Source organism: Artemia sp. Qi Xiang Cuo, chromosome 21 (genome assembly GCF_049724085.1).
Source record: "Artemia sp. Qi Xiang Cuo chromosome 21, ASM4972408v1, whole genome shotgun sequence".
NCBI classification, from domain to species: Eukaryota; Metazoa; Arthropoda; class Branchiopoda; order Anostraca; family Artemiidae; genus Artemia; species Artemia sp. Qi Xiang Cuo.
In genome coordinates this window covers 2,011,622-2,036,449 of record NC_142814.1, presented here as the reverse complement: position 1 = coordinate 2,036,449, position 24,828 = coordinate 2,011,622, and the positions used below count along the sequence as shown (strand labels likewise).

Below are 24,828 nucleotides of genomic sequence, written 5' to 3'. Positions count from 1 at the left end.
AAATCCAAGACCTCCCTTCCCCCGAAAAACACTGGCCTAAAATATAATTTTTCTACGATTTATGTTCTTTAGGTCACAAATTACATGCTCTAAGACCAGTGAAAGAATCAAGAAAAGAGAAAAAAAAAGCGAAAATTTGATCTATATCAAACGTCTTCAGCATACATAAAACCGAGATTCGCTCGGGAACAGGAACAGGAAAAAAAAAGAGCAAATAAAAAATAGAGCAAAAAACAAATAGAGCAAGAAGGATAAAGGATGAAGAGAAGCTAAAAACCAAAAATTATAAAATGGAAATAATAAACAATTAAATCTAAAGAATAGAAGCATCAAAATGCAAAAAACCCAAGGACAACCTAGATTTTGCCGGGAATAACTATTCAACTTTATTGTATTTCTTGTTTTATTTATACTTCCTTTTTTAAGTTTTGTGGGTACCATTTAAGACCAAGCTTAATCAAAAGAGAATGAGGCACAAACCTTCTAATATTGACTGATGGAGGCTTCTCCGATGTCGTTTGACTTGTTTCAGAATTCCCATTCTTGACCTCACTACAATAATACTTAAATAAATACATCTTAAATATAAATATATAACAAATATATATTCATTCCTTCATAAATAATAAAATTGTTAATTGACAAGAAGATAAATAAATGATAAATTTAAACAAGGCAATCGAAACCAAAGAAATGCATCGAAAATGGAGCATGGGGTCTTATCCCATGTTTTTGCTCTGTTTAATTGTTTTTTGTTTTATTTTGGTATTGTCTTTTCTTATAATTCATAACTCAACTTTTGTCTTGCTGTTTAAGGTGGGTTAATAATAGAATAAAACTTAATAAAAAAAATAAAAAACAACACAAACGGTAAAAAAAAATCGATGGAAAAACTAGCAGCTACATCGATCCTAAAATCAGAAGTATGCAAAAAAAAAAAAGGACATGGGAATCAAAACAGATCAAAAATTTGCTTATATGAATTTTTTGGTTACTTTTTTATGATTTGAACAAAAATTTTAGGAGGAGGGTCAAACCCGGTACCCCCCCCCCTGGACGCGGCCTTGCACCGAAGTACAACAGAATTAGGAGAAAACACACTTCAACTACATGCAACTACATTCACAGAAATGTACGGGAGGAGCCAAGCTTTTCTTTTTTTTGTAATAAAGATATAAGAAAAGGTATTTTTCAAAACCTGGGGAGGGGGGGGCAATTTTTATTTGTTTTTGTTTTTCAAAAAAATTGAAAGGATATTGCCCCCACCTACAATTGGTGCACCTGTCTGTAACCCAGACTGTAACAAGTGTATCTAAAAAAATTCTTTGGTAACAATTTACAGTAATGTAGGGGAGGAGGCAAGCATTTTTTTTTTTTTAATGAAGATAAAAGAAAACGTATTTTTCAAAATTTAAGGGGGGGTTTATTTTTTTGTTTCGCTGGATATATATATATATATATATATATATATATATATATATATATAACGAGTCTTTGAAAACCTATTAGAAGAGGGGGAGAGGTAATAAAATCAATGGGACCTCCCCCTCCCTAGCGTCCACAACTGATATCCATGCCTATAAACCCAAAGTAATTATTTGTACTTTTCTTGAAATTCTTTGCTAATAGAAGCAAAAAATTATTAGTTAAAATTTACTTCTATTCTAAAACCGTTTCCCAACTACAATAGTTGGCTGATATGGCATTAACGAAGTTGAAACTAATATAGTTTTCAATACAGTCCATGCTACAAGATTTGTAACCACTCACAAGAGAATTTGATTAATTAAAACTAATTAATTCAATAGCTTAGTTTGATTTATTGAGAACCCATCAAACACCACAGTGAAATGACAAAACAAGACAGAGGATTAATAGAACGAAGAAATGAGCACATAGAAATATAAAGCACAATATACAATAAAACCACGCTTACCCGAGCCCTGACTAGCCGAGTTCCGGCTTAACCGAGGTATTCTACTGGTACGGTATTATGTACTTGTTAAATTATAGGATGATCTACCGAATGCTTCACACAAAGGGGCGTAATTTGTTATAAGGGAGGGGCAACGCCCCTCCCAGACCACGCCCCCCCCCCCCGGCTAAAATTCAGTTCCTTCAAAAATCTTGTAAATACAAAGATAAGCCTGCATAATTCAAGCATCCACAGAAAAGGGTCAATTTTCTATAATATACCTTTACCTTTATGGTACTATGTAGTTCATTTTTCAATTTTCCCGGTCATTTTCACTTGATTTTGGGAAAACTAGCTCCAACTTTGCCCCCTCCCCCGGATTTTGACGAAATTACGCTACTCTTCCCACAAAAACACTTGCTTCTCAAAAGGAGGCTTCCAATCTGTGTTTAAAAAGTCAAAGAGTAACACTCAAGGCCTGTTCTAATGCTAATCGGGATTGTAAGTTAAATTTACCGGTGATAGAAAAATCTACGACTCCCCCCCCCCACCCCCGTACTTTTTAAAATGTATATATACCTAACCTGTCTGTTTTTATAAAAAACCAAAAGTATGCATGAATGGAAAATACAATTTGCAAAAACCATTTATAATACAATTTGCAAAATGAAATCTTTATTTTAACGCATTATTAAAGAAATCAACAGTTAATTAACTTTTTAAATGAATGGACCGGAAACTTGCTATGACCCGGAAGTGATTATTTTATTCAATTTAAATATAGTTTGCTTTAATTATAATTACTTTAGTCAATACTGATGATGATGACTGACTGTGTCATCGAAATATCTAGAGCTTTTGTATATATTTTTGTTTCACTGTCTAATAAAAGGACCTGTCCCTATTTTGAACTCTTATTTCTTTCGTTTTAGTGAAGTGACGATGGAAAAACTAAAACAGAGAATAAGAAAATAAGCTACAGCGAAGGAGTAAATCAAGACGAATAGTCATTGAATATCTTTTAGGATATTAGAGGTAGTGTTACTGAAGGGCACGTATCCCCCCCCCCTTCCTTCCCTCTGGCTAGCTATGCGAGTTTAGTGATGGAGATGAAAGAAAGTATATCATTTAACATAAAAATTATTTTCGCCACATATTTAATGACTAAAAAAAAAAAAAAAATCTAAAAAAGTTGATTTTTTATAACAGGAAACAAAAGTGTCAAAACGTTTCTTTAGTGTTTTTTTCGTGCACCCGTAAAATATCACCATGACACCATGCACCATGACATCTTTGGAGTTGGCTCTTCTAATTTAATCCAGTTTTTTTCAAATTGAGAAGATGATACATGTCATAATCTTTGCACAAAAAAAAAATAATAAAAATAAATGGCTACTTTTGCCTCTGCAGCCACTAGGAATATAACATAACTTTTGTGATACGGGCTATAACCTTTGCACATGAAACAATAAATAAATAAATGGCTGTTTTTGTCTCTGTAGTAGCTAGAAATATAACAACAGGAAGAAAAACGTCAAAAATTTAATAAAGACACTTACCTCTTAGTGACTGGAATGGGCGTTTCCCTTTCACTAGGTGAGAGGGTCTTCTCGCTAGAAGACAATGGATTCGTTGAATTTTCTTTCTTAGTGACACCCTCGCCACTAAAAATCAGAATATTAGAAAAAAAACACGTAAATAAACACAAAAACACGCAAACAAAAATACAAGAGCACCTTTTATTAAGTTAATTAAGAAGATAAGAACATAAAGCTATCGAGCGGAGAAGACCTAACCAATCTTCTTACTTAACTACGCATGCGCCATTGCTGAAAAAAATACTAAGTGCTAAAAAAAAAACCAAATAAAGTCTCTACACTGCTATTTGTAATGACACAATTGCTGGTCTAGTAATTATTTTTAACCTTATCTATGCAACGGCTCCAGAACATATAAGTGCTCAAAACATTTTTCATCGACTACTTCAACACGATCGGGAAACCCACAATCCTGTTAACCATCAACTACTCTTTAACTATTCCCGCGACTCTGTTTTGATCTTGCCAGTCATTTGAACGGTTCCAATCCCAATACCGCGTATTCTATGGTTACTGGTGTATGTTACTAAGGTTACTGGTGTATTCTATGGTACTGGTGTATGTTACTGGTTATGGCTATTCTATGATATTCTATGGTTCTACGTGTATTCTGGTTACTGTATCACCACTTCTGACCGACAAATTTTTCCATCAAGTGCTTTTTACATGATCAGCAAAGTCGCAATCCTGTTAACCACCCACTAATCTTCAACTTTTCACCTGATTCTATTTAGATCTTGATAGTTAAATGGAGTCTGCCAGTCCCAACACCGCGTACCCTATTTATGTCTTGATCAGCGCTTAAGAATCCTCAGATCAAGCTGATTAAGCGATCACTAAAGCAAGGGAATATAATAAGTGATGCTGACTTGTCAGAGACGTCATCAGTTCCCGAAGGAGAACAAATAGGAAGGAGGGATTCCGTCCAGGAAGGAGGGACGAAAGGTTTAAGCTCATCATGTGGTGAAACATGCCTCACAACGACAGTGAGCTGTAATTGTGAGATAATCACAGTGACTAATACGGGGCCTGTATGTGGTGGTATCTACAAATTAACTTAAATACCCTGCAGTTCTGAAGTCTTTTTTCTTTTTATTGTTTGATTCATTTTTATGTTGCTTATTTACCTGCTTTTTCAGACCATAGGGGGTGGAGATGATTTCGTTTTTTTTATATCATAAAATCCATCAGTAAAAGATTGTGAGTAGAATAGGATATAAAATATAGTATATACGGCAAGTTACTGGCGAGTATACTAACCATTCTCTGCAATATTCTTTGATAGTAGCCGAATAAAACAAGCTTTTTGAGAAATATCTATCTTGGTTTCCTAAAAACTTCTTTGAATTTCCAAATGAGGCATCGATGTGCTGATATTCTGATTGATTTTGAGTGCTGACCACTTGAGTATTGAGTTCTGGCATTCAAACGGATTTTGAGTTTCACCATTTGAGTGTTGAGTGTAAGCATTCTGACGGATTCTGAGAGCTTATCATTTGTTGAATGCTGACATTCTGTTGGAATTTGGGTACTTCAAATTTGAGTGTTGAGTGTCCATTTGAGATCAGACAGCAATATTTTTCGCCAGTAGCCCATTTGAGATAGAAGAAGCTTTTTGAGAAATACTCGTCATGGTTTGCGAAAAGCTTCTTTTATTTTCTAAACGAGGCGTTTGGGTGCTGACATTCTGACTGATTCTGAGTGCTGCCCATTTGAGTGTTGAGTTCTGGTATTCTGACGGATTCTGAGCGCTGATCATTTGAGACCTGACCATTAGATTATTGAATGCTGGCATTCTGTCGGATTTTGATTACTTACCATTTGAGTGTTGAGTGACAATTTGAGTGCCAAATATTCTTCGCCAGTAGCCCATTTGAGATAGAACATGCTTTTTGAGAAATATCGGTCTTGGTTTGAGAAAGGCTTCTTTTATTTTCCAATTTTGAGTACTGACCATCTGAGTGTTGAGTGTTAGCATTCTAATGGATTTCGAGTGCCGAGATTTTGAGGGATGGCTTTTGAGTGCAAATCATGTGAATGCTGATATTTGAGTGCTGGCCACTTATGAATTGATTGCTCACATTTCAGTGCTGATATTCTGGCAGATTTAGAGGGCAGAACATTGGAATGTCGAGTGCTGGTCATTTGAGTTTTGATTGTCCATTTGAGTGCTCACATTCTGATTTTCTACCCAATATAAACTCTCATCTTTTTTTAAATCACTCAATAACCGACAAAGGAGCACAGGAAAGGCAATGGGAGACCATCGAATCAAATGGGGAGGAAAAAGTCTCCTGGACTTAGATTATGCTGATGATTTAAGCCTCCTAGATGAAAGTGTGAGCAAAATGAATGAAGTTTTAGAGGTTTTGCGAGTTCAAGGTGCTAGAATAGGTTTGAAAATTAATATTAAAAAGAATAAGTCACTAAGGCTAGGAATAAGTGAAGATGAAAAGGTGAAGTTGGGTAATGAAAAGATTGATCAGGTGGACAGCTTCACTTACCTTGGTAGTATTATTAGTAAAGATGGTTAGAGCAGTGAAAATGTCAAAAGTAGAATAGCCAAGGCTCAGGGTATTTTTTCACAGTTAAAAAAAACTTTGGAAGAATAGGAAGATAAGTTTGCAAACTAAGATTAGAATATTAGATGCTACAGAGATGACAGTGGTCAAATATGGCTCTGAAGTATGGGCACTCCGAAAAGCGGATGAAGATTTGCTAGATGTTTTCCAGAGAAATTGCTTAAGGATTGTTCTGGGTACCCGGCTGACTGACCGTATTTCAAACAATAGGCTATACGAAAAATGTGGTTCAATACCGCTCTCTAGGGCTATAATGAAGGAGAGGTTGAGGTGGCTAGGGCTCGTTGTGCGGATGAAGGATGACAGATTGCCGAAGATTGTTCTTTTCGCCCCAGCCGTCTAGGGCTAAACGAAAAGCAGGTCGTCCTCGTCTGGGGTGGTAGGACGTCATAAAGAAAGATCTAAAGGAAATGGGAACTTCATGGGCGGGTGTAAAAAGGGAGGCTTTGAATAGATTGGGATGGAGGAGTGTGCGTAGCTGTGTTGGCCTCAGGCGGCTAGGTGATGTGGTGAGTTGTTAGTAGTAGTAGTAGTAGAAGTTATGCTTGTTTATTCTTATGTTTATATTTTTATATTAGTTTATATTATGTTTAAATTTTTATGTTTATGTTTATTGTTTATGCTTTTTTATGCTTCTTTGCTTTTTTATGCATTTTATGCTTTTTTACAATTTTTTATTTTACAATTATTATATCTTTTGTATTGTTTGCTTCATTTGTTAAAGTAGATTCTATACAACTAGATATAACAGATTCAGTGCCAGGAATAGGATAAATATTTACCCTTGGTGGTAGATATTCAAGAAAAGTTAACCACATGGGGCAAGAAGAAGGTTAACGAGAAGGCAAGTATGGTCCTTACTTTTGCCCTATAATTCGAAGTATGGATGATGACGTGGGCCATATGATATTTGAGTCTGATGAACTGAGTGAGTTGCGAAAGGAAGTGTATGGACGGGGTAGGTTTGAATAGAGATGCCTGGTAAAAATAGTGAGTAATGGGCGTTTTTTTTAAATATTGAAAGGTTAGAGGAGTTCTGAGGCTAGTGATGGCTCATATAAATAGATTTCTGTAATTTGTATAATAAATAAATTTCTATATAATAAATAAATATTAATAAATAGATTTCTGTAATTTGCGGAATGGTTTTGTTTAATGTAGAGTGAATTTCTTGAGACCGAATTTTTTAGTTTGCATTACCATGGCCCAATGGCCCAGGGTTTTAGAGCAATAAGAATTACTATTGTTATTATTATTTTTATTGCGTGACCGAATTATTGTGGTAGAGACTGGTGGTTCATCGGGACCTCTATTGTTCCTAAGAAACTAAGGACGTTTGGCATTACAACGAATAATGTGGGATTAAACATACATGACAATTACTCATTCGTCAAATTTTCTTCTTAGGCATTTCTTTTTATCCTTGTTCGGGCCCAACAACTCCACAAAATCCTAAGGCTTCCTGAATTCCATCAAACTCCTATTTAAACTATTTTTTTTTTCTTATAAATCCCCCTTCCCCCCTAAAAAAATCCCTGCCTATTTCCTTCACTCACTATCATATTAAATCAACCGAAAAAAAATACATATAGAACAAAAGAGCAAAAATTGTAAATAATTCAAAATTTTAACTCAGAATTTTTCTCAAAACTATTTGAAGAAATACGTATTTAAGACAGCGTTTTTACATTCTTTTTTTTTAAGAAGATACAAAAAAATTCAAAATGTATGGCGGACAATTGTTGTTTTCTTTTTTTTTGGGGGGGGGAGGGGAAATTTAGTATCTAAAGTAAATGATCTGTTGTGAAAGATTTCCCGTTTTTTCTTTAGTTTCGTAAAACGAAGAAAAGTATAGGAATCAGATCCAGAGAAGAAGCATAAGTATGCCCCCCCCCCCCTCCGAAATGCTTTGTCTAACTCGTAAAAACCTAACAAAAATAGATATAAACAAATTTTTTAACCGTTTTTTGAGTTTTTTTGTGTAAAGCCCCCCCCCCCTAAAATTTTTTTAAGTAAAACCCCCTCCGAAAAAAAACCCTGGGTCGACCTTGCATAAGACAATAAAACTATTTTTAGATCTGATGTAATACAATGACAAATTTCAAACAAAACAAAATGGTTACATTTAACAAATTTTTGCAGAGAAAGCAGCCTAATCTAAGTGGAGCCCCGACAAATGTGGAATGTAGAATCAATTTTTGAATAAAAAAGTGGAACATAGTTCTAATAGCATGTAGTTATAATAAATATAGTTATAGACATACTATATGTATATTTTATAACAAAAATCATTCAGTTATAACAAAACGACAAATTTGAAATGAAGTGAAATGGTTACATCAAACAGACTTTTGGACAGAAAGTAATGTAAGAGGAGCGCCACTTAATGTTTGCCACAAAAATGCAAGAAATATAGTTCTCACATTTTTGTCTTATTCTCTTTAACAACGGCGATAATGGAAATTTGTGGTATGTAGAACGAAAAATCACTGCTTTTCGGGAGCTACTTTCTTAAATAATTATATTTAATAGCATATATGCTAATTCATTATCGAATTGTAACTAATACTAATAATATTACTATACTAATTATAATTAGTAAACTAATACAGGAAACTAAAGGAACGGAATGAAGGAAACGTTTCCGTGCCCTTCAGCAGCCTACTATAAGCTACTAAAATCCACTTAAATGGCAAAATTTTTCCCTCTAAAAGTTTTAACAAATTAAATAAATCTTAAACTGAATAATTTAACATTAGATTTTAATTATTTTAATAATTAGATAACTTATATAAAATATAATTTATATATAATGATGTGTTAATAATATAGTAATAATAATAACATAAGGTATATAATTATTATATATAAATATTGATAGTTTATTTCCCGCTTCGAACAAAATCGTCTAAAATTGTACGTCCGCCTGAAATGCAGAAGTAAGTCATTCTTACCAACGCCTCTGCAAAATCGATTTTCGTCTCATTATTAAGTGGTCACGCTTGTGTCAAGATACGGTCATATCCGAAAAGCAGCGATTTTCCCTTTCATTTCTCAGCAAGTTTTAGGTTAAGATTAAACCCAATTACCTTTTCTGAAAAGAAACCCGACATGAATAGCTTCGATTTATGGCACTAGGACTTCCCGAAACCAGGTTAGCTCCACCCACAAGCTTGACTGGTGAAAGCTGATTGGTTACACCGTCCTGTATATTACCGCGTCGAATCCTCTCCCGAATTTCTGCCAATTTCTTTTGAAACCTGAACACAATCATGCACCAAGCAATTAGTGAAAAAGCATGCAATAAGAAGACAAAACCACACACGTTAGAACAGGGCCGTGTCCAGAATCTTTGTTCGGAGAGGGTTATTTTTCTCGGGGGAGGGAGAACCACCACCCTCCTCTCAGCCCATGCATGCCCTAGAGAATTTTTTAGCAATGGTCAAAAAATTCACTTATCAGTTGTCAAATTTTTATCTTCTTGAATTATCAACCTTACAACACCCACCCAAAAAAAAAAAAAAAAAAAAAAAAAAAAAAAAATCCATCTAATTCTAGTCTCATAACATTCTCATAGCATTTCTAGTCTCATAACAGTGATAAGATGAATTAGCTTTAAAAATTTCCCAAAATACCTCCGGTGAACACTTATTCAAACATTGATAAATAAAAATTGCTAACTGGTAATCCCGTAACTGATAAATGTTTAAAATTTTCAAACTTGTAAAGCAATTCAATATTCAGCAATTATATGATCAATTATTGTTAGTTTATTATATATTCGATATTATATGTATTATATATTCGACTATTAGTAGTTTGAAGCATTTTGCTGTCTCTTAGAATATTTTAGAAATCATTATTACCTAATGGAGCCTTTTAAATTAAAAATTTATTGAGTAGCCCGTCTGAATTACACAGAACAAGATGGGGCATATGAGGAACAGGAATAATAATAATAATAATAATAATAGAATATACTAATTACATACAACATAATATGTGAAGAAGATAAAGATAAAAAAGAGATGTAGAATTTACAAAATTGATTAATATGTGGCCAAATAAAGATTGTTTGATTAATTTAAATGATGGGTTAATTAAATTAATTTTAATTTCTGTCAGCTTGTTAAACTGTTAATTTTGAACTGTTAAACTTCCTGTTAATTTTTATTGATTTGAGTATTAAAACTCTTAATTACTATTTGAGTTAATTAATGTTTGATTTGAATCTGCTAATTTAGCATTTGAAAAAAGATAAAAAATAATAATGCTACAGGTGCTGATAGTGTGGTAAATGAGTTTCTTAAATATGGCGGTTCTGAGGTTAGAGATAAGTTACTGAAAACTATGAATATGATTTCTGAAAAAGGGGAAGTACCTAGCTATTTTAGGAAAGCCTTAATTAAGCCACTTTATAAGAAAGAAGATAAAAGTGAGTGTGGTAATTATCGAGGCATTAGTCTGGTCTCTGTAGGTAGCAAATTACTTAGTAATATGTAATTTGTCGACCAAATTTTCACTCTTAGATTAATAATTGACAAGTGCCTTAGTTATCAAACACCTTTGGCCCTCAGTTTTATAGATTATGAGCAAGCGTTCGATTTTATTGATAGAAGAGCTTTAGCATAGGTCTTATTATCCTTGTATGGTATACCAGATAAATACATTAAAGTGATTAGTGCTATATACGAAAATAACACTGCTGTGGTTAAGGTAGGAAATGAGGTTAGCAGCTGGTTTCTTATTAAATCAGGAGTTAAGCAGGGTTGTGTTCTATCCCCCTTTATATAGATCATTTTGATGGATTTTGTCTTAAGAAGCAAAGGATAGGCAATGGGAGTCCAAGGAATCAGATAGGGAGGAAAAACTCCCCAGGAATTAGATTATACTGATGATTTAAGCATCCTAAATAAAAAGTGTGAGAAAAATAAATGAAGTTTTAGAGGTTTAGCGAGTTCAGGATTATAGAATAGGTTTGAAAATTAATGTTAAGAAGACTAAGTCACTAAGGCTATTAATAAGTGAAGATGTATATTTTCACAGTTAAAAAAGGTTTGGAAGAATAGGAAGATATGTCTGCAAACCAAGATTAGAATATTAGAAGCTACAGTGATGACAGTGGTCAAATAAGGCCCTGAAGCTTGAGCGCTCCGAAAAGCGGATGACCATTTGCTAGATATTTTCCAGAGAAATTACCTACGGATTGTTCTGGATACCTGGCTATCTGACCTTATTTCAAAGAGTAGGCTGTACGAAAAATGGGGTTCAATCCTACCTTCTAGGGCTATAATGAGAGAAAGGTTGAGATGGCGAGGGCACTTTCTGCGGATGTAGGATGACAGATTGCAAAGATTGTCCTTTTTCGTCAACCGTGTAGGGTTAAACGGAAAGCAGGTCGTCCGTGGATGTCATTAAAAAGTATTTAAAGGAAATGGGAACTTCCTGGGAGGTGTGTAAAGACGAACGCTATGAATAGATTGGGCTGGTGTAGGAGCGTGCGTAGCTGTATTGGCCTCAGGCGTCTTGGTGCTGCGGTGAGTTGTTAGTAGTAGTAATTTAGTATTTGAGTATATAGGAGCCAATTGAGTAAATGAGATGGGGCCAAATGAAATATGAAATAACCAAGTGGATGAAAGTTGGCTTTCTTAATCTGTTGTTCCCCGACAACTTTGTCCAATTCTTTCGTCTTTTTGTCCCAATTCTTTAAGAGCGACTCCAAAAGCACAAGGGCCGTTTAATTAGAATCAGAAGCTTTTTTAAAAGTACTGAAAACTTTAGCGTAAAGAGTGGGGTGTTGAGGAAAGGGCAACCCTCCTCATATTCATTGTAATTCCTGTTCGTTTTAATTTTTAATGTTGCTCACTACAATCAGTTGAAAAAGCTTGCTTTTTTTATTTAAATATATTATGGCTGGTCTATTCAAGTGGCAAAGTATTTTTTATATTACTATATCTAACTGGCCGAATTTTAAATTGATATACTCCTCTCCAAATCCTATATTTAGTCGCCTTTTGGGGGCTTGAGAGCTGGTAATATCACACCTATTTTCGGTAATTTCTGTTCGTTTTCAGTTTCGCTTCATTGTTCATTGTCATTTCTGTTTTTTAGGCTTCATTTAGTCATTCATAGTACTTTCCACTGGTTTACGTTTGATATCATATTTGGGTATGATTTTGCTCATTTTAAGATTTTATTAAGTTTTCTAGGTTTTTAGGTTCTTGGTTGTTAAGTTTTCTTTTTTAATAAGTTTATTTTAAGTTTTCTGATTTTAACAGAAATACCATGATTTTGGTTTAGTCAGATTTAAGAATATATCTGAAAGGTTTCTGAAAAGAACTGCATGGTCTGGATTTTCAACAATGTGGAGGGACAAAGCAGGAACAATATCCTCATTTTTATTTTAAATTTCACATCTCAGAGAAATCTTCTATTCATCCCATCTTTTCCCCGCGAACCGATGTTTATCCCCCCCCCCCCCCCCCCAAAAAAAAAAAATATACCCCCCAGGGGATATTCCCCACTCCCTTGCGAAAAATTCCCCCTATTTTCCCCTTGGATAATTCTGGATTCTCATTAAAGGGGAAATTGACATTTCTACTCTCCTCTTTAAGTCAGGGGCACTCGTATTACACTACCTATAGTAAAGACCCTTAAGGGTTTTATTCATTTATTTATTCCCAGAAGCACTTCATGTGGAAGGGGTGGTCGAACAAGCTCTGGAGAGGCTCAGTCAATTAGAAATCGAAAGTTCCAGTGCCCTTTTCTAAGATTTAGCCTGCTTTTAAACGAATTGCTATCGAATGAGTTGTTACTGAGTACAGTGTTTAAAAGAAATTCTTATTCTAGTTTAACGGCCCTTGTGTTTCAGCAGTTGTTTTGAAAGAATCTGCGGATAAATACAGAACTAGCTCTAAGGGAGAGACAAGGAGAGGGTGGAGGTAGAAATTGATATATAATCCTTTCGACCGTATAAAATGACTTTCGTTGAGGGGGGGGGGGCTTCGGAATAGGCACGATCACCTGAATCAGAATAAAAGTTTGAAGGATCATATCTAGATTTGCAATCAAATCCTGTTGAAGACAGTTTTAATTACTTTGAAAGTGACTGAATGTTCTAATCTCATGATCCATTGCTTAGTTAATCAGTCATCAAAGTGTTACAAACCTCTTTTTCAATTGTATTCGATAATCTTATAAATAAATGAACAATAAAATATATATGATGTGAGGAATGTGGCTGAATACGGGTATTTAAATAATGCAAGGCTGTTAGGGTAACATTTCTTAGGTTTAAATGTAGAAAAAATGACTAATAAGATTTTACTCCGAAATAATTGTTAATTTAATTTATTAAAAAATTTTTTTTATCAATTTTTTTTTTTTTACAAAATGGATGTCCGAAATCAGGCACTGTCCAATAGCTCAGGTTTTATTCTAGGCACGAGATTACCAGAGGGAAAAACTTGACAGTTAATTAAATTTATGAAACTCTAGATGAAGGGGAATTACCGTTTTAAGCCTAGGAAAAATCAGAATCATTAGAAAATTTTCATTAAAAGCTGAAAGTGATGCTGAAAAAGAAACGCTCATCTGGTCTTGTAGCTACAGGGCAACTCTAAAACACCAACTTTACCCTGTATTTCCTAGGGAGTACCTTATTTTACCTTATTTTACCAATTTTAGCTTATAAATTTGCCTTATTTTCGAAAAATGAGGGGACTAGCTTCTAAAAGTCATAGAATCTTAATGAAAATCACACCATCAGATTCGACGTATCAGAGAACCCTTCTGTAAAGGTTTCAAGCTCCTATCTGCAAAACTGTGGAATTGGTATATTTTTTTGCCAGAAGAAAGATCACGGATGCGTGTTTATTATTTTTTTTTCAGGGGTGACCCAGTGGTCCTAGAATATCGGGAGAGGGCCCATTCGAACGGTAATTAAAGGTTCTAGTGCCCTTTTTATGTGACAAAAAAATTGGAAGGCAACTAAGCCCCCTCACATGCCCTTTTTTTCTCAAAATTGTCAGATCAAAATTATGAGGTAGCCATTTTGTTCAACATAGTTGAAGGCCCGAATAACTATGCATTTGGAGATATCACTACCCCCCCCCCCCCTCCATAGGCCTTTGGGCAAGGTATTTAAGTTAAATTTGTCTATTGTTTACGTGTAGTATTTGTTATTGGGAAGTATGCATACATTTTTCGGGCGGAGGGGGCGAATTTTATGCTGGTGGGATTTTTCACGTGGATAATTTTCCTTGGGAAGGGAAGTTCCAGGGGAGTGATTTTCAGGGGAAATTTTACTCTGGGGAAATTTGCCAGAATTCCCATACGAAATTCGTCTTATGGCTTGCTTTCTCTTTGCCGACTCAGTTTTACGCGTGGAGATAATAAGGGTGGTTGTCCGGGGTAAATATTCACCTGGATTGAGTTGTCTAGAGAATAAATCCGTGGGGAAGAGGGATTTTTCTGTGGAGGTGTAGCCAGTTTTCCTGGCATTATTTAAAAAAAGATCAGAAATTAAATAAAAAAAATCAAGTTTTTCAACTGAATGCAAGGAGCAATATTAAAACTTAAAACGAACAGAAACGACTACGTATATGAGGGGGAGGGGGGGGGCTCTCTCTCGACACCTCGTGGTTTTCACTAAAGTTTGAGTTTTGTCCTAATTCTTTAAGAACGACTTTTGAAACACTGTTTAGTTAGAACGATAAGAATCTTTTTTTGAAAAATACTAAAAAACTTTAGCGTAAAGAGTGATGTGTTGAGATAGAGCAACCACCTTCATATACTTGATAATTTCTGTTCGTTTTAAGTTTTAATATTGCTCCTTGCTTTCAGTTGAAAGATATTGTTTTTTTTTAATACAGTCAAGCAACGAGACATATTTCCTCATAAGGATCAGCGACTACTCTTCTTTTTTTCGCTAAAACAGAAACGTTAAAAAGCGGAACATAAATAGAAACGGAGAAAAAACAGAAGTCTCACTTTTTTTTTACCCATAAAACATACACATTAGAAAAAAAACCTACTATATTGTTGAATGTCGGGGCTGGCCTATTTTTTTTATTTATCCTTAAGGTCTTTTGTAAGTCCGTGTCCTTTTTTTAATACTTTCACTCCCCGGGTAATATTTCCTAATAGTTATCAGAACCGTCTATCTATATGATTAAACAGACCCTTTAAAAATGTTAAAAGATATTTAAACGGATAAAAAAAAGAAGTATATCTTTTTTTTTTACCAAAAAAAACAGAAACATAAAAAAAAAACCCTAATAACATTTATAATTTAGTTGCTGGTCTTTTTTTATTACTTCTCATTTCTTTATGTTTTTAGAACGTGCCCTTTTTTTAATACACTACATCAATGTTCATTATTTTCTAATTGTTATCAGCAACTTCTCTTTTTTTGCTGAAACAGAAATGATGAAAAGTGAAACATATATAGAAACGGAGAAAAAACAGAATTCTTTCTTTTTTTTTTACCAAAAAAACATAAAAATTAGAAAAAAACACTCATATACGTGATAATTTATGTTAGTTTCAATTTTTATTACTGATCCTTGATTTAAGTTGAATGAAATTTCGCTTTTTTTAATTCAGTCAAGAAATGGTTTATATGTCATAAGAGGTATCAGCAACGAATCTTTTTTTCGCTAAAAAAGAAAATTTAAAAAGCGGAACAGAAAAAGAAAAGCATAAAAAACAGAATAATTACTTTTTTTTACCAAATAAACAGTAACATTAAAAAAAAATCAACCTATACTTTATAATTTCTTTTCTTTCCAATTTTTTTTTTTTATAATTGCTTTAATTTTAAATAAATTGCCCTTTTTTTAATACATTCAATCAATGTTTAATATTTCCTAATAGTTATAATAAAATTAACTTTTTTTCGCCAAAAAAGACAATGTGATATGATGCAAATAAATTGAAAAGGATAAAAAAAATTAGTCTTTCTTTTTTTTACCAAAATAAAAGAAAAATAAGAAAAAACTCTAATAGATGTGATAATTTCTGTTAGGGTTAGTTTTTAATATTTCTAATTGCTTTATTATGAAATTAGTTGTCATTTATTTAATACATTAACTCAACGTTTCATATTTTATAATAGTTAGCATAAACGTCTCTTTTTTTCGCTTAAATATAAAATTTAAAAAGGGGACCATAAATATAACCCTATAAAACAAATAATTCTTTCTTTTTTTTTTCCCCACCAAAATACACATTAGAGAAAAACAATCAACTAATTGATAATGAATGGTCTTTTCAATTTTTATTTTTTCTACATGATGTAAGTTGAAAGTACGTGCACTTTTTTTAATACATAATATCACTTGTTCATATTTACTACTCTGTATCAGCACCTTCTATTTTTTTTGATAAAAACGAAACTGTAAAAAGCGGAAAATAAAAATAAACTTATAAAAAACAGAAGTCTGTTTCTTTTTTTTACAAAAAAAAAACAGAAACATTAGTAAAAAAACCTCATATACGTGATAATTTCTGTTCGTTTTAAGTTTTAATATTGCTCGTTACTTTCAGTTTATATAAATTTTTTTTTTTAATAAAGACAATAACTGTGTAATATTTAATAATCAGGATCAGCAACTTTTCTTTTTTTATATAAAACAGAACCTTTAAAAAGATTAAAATAAATATACACGTATAAAAAAAATTCTACTGTTTCTTTTTTTTTACCATAACATAATACAAAATATTAAAAAAAAACCTCATATAAGTCATAATTTCTTGTATTTTTATTTTTTAATAGTTATCTTTACTTTCATTTTATATAACTTGTTTTTTTTAATACAGTCCCGCACCTTGTAATATTTCCTCATAATGATCAGCAAATATTCTTTTTTTGCATAAAAATAAAATGAACACAGATTCACAGAAAATGACACGGAGAAAAAACAGAAGTCTTTCTTTTTTTTTACCAAAACATAGAAAAAGTAGTAAAAAAACCTCAGCTAAGGGATAATTTTTGTTATTTTTAATTTTTAATTTTTATAGTTAATTTCATTTTAAAGATCTTGTTTTTTTAATACAGTCACGTAACGGGGACTTTTTCCTCAAATGGATCAGCACCTTCTCTTTTTTTGCTACATAATAAAACGTAAAAAGCGGAACAGAAATAGAAACGGAGATAAAACATAAGTCTCTCTTTTTTTTACCCAAAACAACAGACACATTAGAAAAAAAAACCTAATAGACGTGTTAATCTCGTGGCGTGTCATTTTCTGTTACTTCTAGTTACTTTCATTGGTAATTAATTGTCCTTTTTTAATACTGTCAAGCAACGTTCAATATTTACTATGATTTATCAGCACCTTATCTTTTTTTGCTAAAAAAGACACGGTAAAAAAGCGAAACATAAATATAAACCTATAAAAAACCGACTACTTTCTTTTTTTTTTCCAAAACTAAATTAACATTAGAGAAAATTAATAATCAACTTGTTATTTTATGTTCGTTCCTTTTTTTATTATTTATCATTGGTTTAAGTTGAAAGTACTAGCCCTTTTTTTAATACAGTAAATAAATGGTTAATATTTCATAATTTTTATCATAAAATAATCTTTTTTTCGCGAAAAAATAAACGGAGAAAATCTAGAAATATATTTACACGTATACAAAAAATACGTCTTTCTTTTTTTTTACCAAAAAAAAAACAGAAAAATAAAAAAAATAACTCCTAGACGTTATAATCTCTGTTCGTGTCTCTTTTTATTAGTTATCCGTGATTTAAGAGGAAAGTACTTGCACTTTTTTTTAATACAGTAAAGCAATTGTTAATATTTTTTATAATCAAATTATCTTTTTTTTGCTACATAATAAAATTTAAAATGTTGACAATAAATAGTCCCGGATAAAACCAAGAAGAATTTCTTTTTTTTACCAAAAAAAAACAGAAACATAAAACCTATTACTAATATTAATTTGAAGTTATTTTCTTTGTTTTAGGTTATATATCTAAGTTAGTTAATAGTTAGGTTCGTTTCCTTTTTTTTAATACTTACAATATCCTTTTAATATTTCCTCCTATTTATATTAAAAGACAAATATTTTCGACGAATAATAACCTTTAAAAAAGCTAGCAAGAATATTAACAGGTTTACAAAAAGTAGAAATTCTTTTTTTTTTTTACCAAAAATACATTAAAATTAGAAAAAAAACCTTATATCATTTTTAATTTCGTTTAGATTCATTTTTTATTCTTTATACTTTATTTAAGTTTAAAGATATTGTTTTTTATAATACATTCAAGCAATTGGTAATATTCAGGATCAGAAAATTCTCTTTTTTTCGCTCAAACAGAAACTGTAAAAAAATGAGCAGAAGTAAGAAACCGAAAAAAAAAGAAGTCTGTTTCTTTTTTTTACCAAAAAAACAGCAACATTAGAAAAAAAACCTCATATACGTTATAATTTATGTTCGTTTTATTTTTTAATTCGGGTACGTTATTTCAGTTTAAAGTACTTTTCCTTTTTTTAATACAGTCAAGCAACGGGTAATATTTTCTAATAGGGATCATCAACGACTCTTTTTTTAACTAAAAAAGAAACGGTAAAAAGCGGAACAGAAATAGAAACGGAGAAAAAACAGAAGTGTTTCTTTTTTTTACCAAAAAAAAATAAACATTAGAAAAAAAACCTCATATACTTGATTATTTATTTTCGTTTCAATTTTTATTATTGCTCCTTTCTTTAAGTTGAAAGAAATTGCCCTTTTTTTAATACAGTAAAGCAATGGGTAATATTTCCGAATAGGGATCAGAACCTTCTCTTTTTTTTGCTTAAAAATAAACGTTAAAAAGCGTAAAATAAATATAAACCGATAAAAAACATCTGTCTGTTTATTTTTTTTACCAAAAAAACATAAACATTAGTAAAAAAAACCGTATAGAAGATATAATTTCTTTTATAGTTTATTTTTAATTTTTCTCGTTAATTTCATTTTAAATAAGTTGTTTTTTTTAATACCGTCACGCACTGTTTAATATTTCCTATTAAGTATCAGAAACGTCTCTTTTTTTCGCTAAAACAGAAACGGTAAAAAGCTGAACAGAAATAGAAACGGAGAAAAAACAGAAGTCTGTTTCTTTTTTTTACCAAAAAAACAGAAACATTGCTAAAAAAAACCTCAGCTACGTTATAATTTTTGTTCGTTTTAATTTTTAATATTGCTCTTTACTTTCAGTTTATAGAACTTGTTTTTTTAATACAGTCAAGTAATGGGTACTATTTCCTCATAGGGATCAGCACCGTCTCTTTTTTTCGCTAAAACAGAAACGTTAAAAAGCGGAAAAGAAATATAAAATTATAAAAAATATAAGTATGTTTCTTTTTTTTTTTTTTCAAAAAAAAACAGAAACATTAGAAAAAAAACCTCATATAATGTTTAATTTCATTTAGTGTTTTTTTCTATTACTGCTACTTTATTTAATTTGAAAGAAAATGTTTTTTTTTTAATACAGTCACGCACCTTGTAATATTTACTCATAGTGATCAGCAACTTCTATTTTTTTGCTAAAACAGAAACGGTAAAAAGCGGAACAGAAATAAGAAACGGAGATAAAACAGAAGTCTGTTTCTTTTTTTTACCAAAAAAACAGACACATTAGAAAAAAAAACCTCATATAATTGATACTTTATGTTCGTTTCAATTTTTATTATTGCTCCTTGCTTTAAGTTGAAAGAAATTGCCCTTTTTTTTAATACATTCAAGCAATGGGTAATATTTAATCATTTGGATCAGCAACTTAAATTGTTTTGCAAAAAAATAAACGTTAAAAAGCTGAAAAGAAAAATAAACGTATAAAAAAAAGCAGTCTTTTTTTTTTTTTTCCAAAAAAAAAGAAACATTAGAAAAAAAAAACTCATATAATTTTTTATTTCTTTTCTTTTCATTTTTTATTTTTGGTCCTTGCTTTAAGTTTATATTTCTTTTTTTTTTTAATACATTCTCGCAATGGTTAATATTTCATAATTTTTATCAGCACCGTATCTTTTTTTCGCTAAAACATAACCTGTAAAAAAGCGGAGAAGATATTTAACCGGATAAAAAACAGAATTCTTTCTTTTTTTTTTACCCAAAAAACAGACAAATTAGAAAAAAAACCTCAGATTCTTTTTAAAATAGTTGCTTGGTAATTTTTTTTATTGATCCTTGCTTTAAGTTGAAAGAACTTGTTTTTTTAATAGTCAAGCAACGGGTAATAATAGGGATCAGCACCGTCTCTTTTTTTCGTTAAAACAGAAACGGTAAAAAGCGGAACAGAAATAGAAACGGAGAAAAAACAGAAGTCTGTTTCTTTTTTTTTACCAAAAAAACAGAAACATTAGTAAAAAAAACCTTATATACTGGATAATTTGTGTTCTTTTTTATTTTTAATCTTGCTGCGTGCTTTACGTTGACAGAAATTGTCCTTTTTTTAATACTGTAAAGCACTGGGTAATATTTCCTAATAGGGATCAGCACCGTCTATTCTTTTTTTCGCAAAAACAGAAACGGTAAACAGCGGAACATAAATATAAACGTAGAAAAAACACAAGTCTGTTTCTTTTTTTTTTTCCAAAAAACAAAAATTTTAGTAAAAAAAACCTCATATCCTTTATAATTTTTTTTCTATCCTAGTTATTATTTCTATCGTTGATGAAATTTTTAAGAACTTGTTTTTTTTAATACAGAAAATTAATTTTCAATATATCATAATAGTTATAATAAAATACACTTTTTTTGCTAAAACATTAACGGTAAAAAGCGGGCCAGAAATAGTCAACGAGAAAAAACAGAAGTCTGTTTCTTTTTTTTTTACCACAAAAAAAGACCCATTAGTAAAAAAAACCCGCATATAAGTGATAATTTCTGTTCGTTTTAATTTTTAATATTGCTCCTTGCTTTAAGTTGAAAGAACTTGCCATTTTTTTAATACAGTCAAGCAACGGTTAATATTTGGGATCAGATAATTCTATTGTTTTTTTCGCTAAAACAGAAACGGTAAAAAGCGGAACAGAAATATAAACTGAGAAAAAACAGAATTCTGTCCCTTTATTTACCAAAAAAACAGAAACATTAGAGAACAATCCTCTACTATTCTATTTTTTTAATGTACTAATCTTTTATGATGACATAGCCGAGCATTCTTTTTAATGTAATGGTCCTTTTTTTAATACTTAATCTATCTTTTTCATATTTCCTCATACTTAGAAGCACATAAAAATGTTTTCGCTAAAACAGAACTCTGTTTCTTTTTTTTTGCAAAAAAAAAAAAAAGAAAAAAAAAGAAAAAGCTCTTATCGGAAGATAAATTAATAATGATAATAAAAAAATGTCTTCAATACGTTTTTACTAAAAAACAAATCTTAAAAAACAATTTAATTTTTCTGATGTCCATATTGGTTTTCATAGAGATAACACAATTATTTAAAATATATGTTGTTAGAATATTTCAGGGAGGTTCAAGTGCGGTTAAATTCCGCTTTCTTTGTTGTAATGAGGGAAAGGTTGAGGTGGCTAGGACTCATTCTGTGGATGAAGGATGACAGATTGCCAAAGGTAGTCCTTGTCGGCCAACCGTCTAGGGAAAAATGAAAAGCAGGTCGTCGCCCCCCCCCTGGGATTGGGAGAATGTCGTTTGAAGGAAATGGGAACTTCTTGGTAGGGTGTATAAAGGGAGGATTGGGATGGAGGAGGAGCGTTTGTAGCTGTGTTGGCCTGAGGCCGCTTAGTGCTGCAGTGAGTTGTTTGTAGTTGTAAAAATAGTAATGAAGAATTAAAATAGCAACTCTAGCAATAATTGCGAAACTTCTACATAGGAATCCCTAATTATCAATTAATCTAATTATTTTGTTTTCATTATCCGTGAAATATCGATGGATTAAGATATGTTAGTTTTGTCAATAATCAGGGGATGTTCTTAAAAAATCGGTAAAAACAAGCCTTTCCCTCTGTGAAATCCCTGTCCGCTATCTGCTTAAAGATTTCTGTATAATCTGCAATAGAATTACTGTAAATACCTCAGTTGTTATTATTGCCTCATGAGTAAACACCTCAGTAAATCAGTAAATACCTCAGTTGCACTTTTTATAACCTCAGTTATTGATTTTTTACGCATAATTGTTTTGTCGAAGAAGCTAATTTTGTCATGGGAAAAATTGTTCTCGATAATTTTCTTCATTCATCTTTAGTAGCCAAGGGAAAGATTTGTTAATTGTGAAAGATCTAGATTTTCAATTAGATACCAAATACCATTTATTTCAAATAAATATAGGCTGAAAGATAGAATTCTAATTGAGTCATTTCGGCAAATATCAGTTCTAAGGAAGAAAATATTAAAATTATGTATTGACCTGTGATGGTGGAATAGAAATTTTTTTATTATTATTATTATTATTTTTGTTTATATTTGTTACCCATGTTGGGATAGCCTTCCATGCCCCACTTGTCCAGCGTTTGTTTTCTTTATGTTTGTTATGTTTTTTGTTTTTTTCTTTAACCTGTTTTTTTCTTTCTCTCTTTTGTTATGATGAGGAAATGTTTTTTTTTTTTTTTTTTTTTTTTTTTTTTTTTTTTTTTTATTATTATTATTATTATTAATACCCAACTTTACGAGCTTTGCTCTCTGTTGGGGGTATATGTTTTTTTGTTATGTTGATTTATTCAAATAAAATCTTCTTCTTCTTAAAAAAAAAAGGGTTGCTATGCATTTAAAACTGATCTTCGATTGAAATTAAATTTAAACATAAAATTTTAATTTGATATGTTAATTGAAAGTTAAGGGCGCATATATTAAGAGGATTCTTTAGTACTCTTCTACCGTAACTTTTTTTTTATCTTCTCAATGATTGTTCAATTCTATGTCATTAAATTATTTAATTATTTGTGTCATTATTATTTAATTATATGTGAAAAATAATTGTTTAATTATGTGTCATTTAAAACTAAATAATTAAAAAATGGAATGATGCGTCGCGACAAGCAAGTTATCTTAAGTTTTTGTGTGTTTCTTAAGCTTTAAAACTCAAGCTTTTAAGTCAAAATTTACGTTTGATGCTTCGCAAAACTTTAATTATCGTCGAACTTGATCATCTTTTTGTAGGGGTAAAATGATGATTTTTGAGTTCTACGTCCTTCCTTATTATTTTATTATTCCATTATTCATTCCTTCTTTTGCATTCTCAAATTCTAAACTCTCTAGCCTCCTATCCAACTGTTCTTCAATGTAGAATACCTTCTACCTTATTAGGAAATCCACCTTAGGCCTTTCCCAAAGGCCTAGATAATCAAAAACTACATCCTTTCTACCACTTTCAATGGAAAAAAGCTAACTTATGAGTTTAGTGATTTTAGCACTATTTAGTTACTTTTTCTCAAGGTTTCGGTTAATTTGCTTTTAACGTGGTGGCAACCCTAGTCATGTACTGACCCCTAAGAAGACTTTAATCATAATATTTTTAGACTATTGACATCTACGTCTATATTGACAAAACTGACATTTGCTAAAACTTCAATGTGCTTACTAAAATGCTTACCTTTTGTCTTAAGTTTGCAGCCTTTATAATTCCATTCATCTTTAACCTGTATGTTTAACTTCAAACTAAAACATTCAAAAAAATATTTCTCTAGTAATTTTCCAAAAAGTATTCCTTCTTATTTTCTATGGTATGATCTTCTTCCTGTCTTGAAAAGCGGCACAACAACCTAAAGACACATTCATCACTTTTAATATAATTACCCTTAACTATAAGCACCCTTAACTTTCTATCAACAAATCTAATTCAATACCTAATAATTTTGAATGTAGGCTTAACCTCCAAGACATGTATTTTTTAGCGTCAGTTCCTCCTAAAAGTCTCTGGAATATTCCTTTGATATATTTGTCCATAAGTTTCAATCAACAGATCTAATCTAATGCCTAGCAATGCTGGATGAAGCCCTTAACTACCAGGACCTATCTCTTTACGAGTGAAATTACTTCTACCTGAGATACTCTGGGGCTCTCTGGAATACTCTCTTGATATACATGTGCCCTTAAGTTTTCATCAATAGATCTAATTTAGTGCCTTAACAACCAAAGATGAACGAAGAAAATTGAATGATGAAAATGATGACAACGATGGTAAATGATGAAAAAGAAAAAATTAGTAGACATAAGAAGCCAAAGTCCTCAAAAGGGTTGAATAATACTTGCTCGTTTTCTGTTCTCAGTATCATTTATATTCATATTTTCTAAAAAAATAAAATAATACTTTCTTCTTTTAATCCACTTTGAAAACGAGTTCAAGAATTTTCTTCATTTTTATTACTATTTGACACCAGCTACTACTACACCAGCTACCAGCTACTGACACCAACTACTTTGACACCAGAAACTGCCTAATTTTATACGGAGGTTTTATATTTAAAATTGGAGTCCCAATTTTACCTAATTTTTAGGATATATATGATCCTGTAAGATTCCACTTAACCAACTGAAATAATCAAATTTCTTTTTTCTGTTCTTGGCACTTTAATTTACAATAAATGCAGTACGACAATAGACATAATTTTGGTTCGTAACCATAGTAACCGACAATTTAGAAAAGTGTTAAAAAAAACTGTCAGGTGAGGAAAAATAAAAATTTGAAACTGAGTCATGAGTATTTATTATTTTCATTAATTAATTTAAAAAACTTTCCACAAAATAAGTTTTTCAAAGAAAAGTAAAGAACTCCATTAAACA

General features: G+C 31.4%; 2 protein-coding genes and 1 long non-coding RNA gene across 3 annotated transcripts in view; all 3 read right to left on the bottom strand.

Annotated features, from left to right (window-relative positions):
* The window catches only part of LOC148939138 (uncharacterized), a 303,986-nt gene that overhangs the window by 78,083 nt on the left and 201,075 nt on the right, over positions 1-24,828 (bottom strand). The window lies entirely within an intron of this gene.
* LOC148939139 (uncharacterized) overlaps positions 1-24,828 on the bottom strand; it is a 258,930-nt gene that overhangs the window by 68,714 nt on the left and 165,388 nt on the right. The gene's annotated exons all lie outside the window — the stretch shown is intronic.
* Positions 481-9,301, bottom strand: LOC148939140 (uncharacterized). Its single transcript, XR_016143557.1, has 3 exons — positions 9,185-9,301; positions 3,475-3,579; positions 481-552 (listed from the first exon to the last, which is right to left on the bottom strand). It is a non-coding gene; the product is annotated as an uncharacterized LOC148939140 (long non-coding RNA).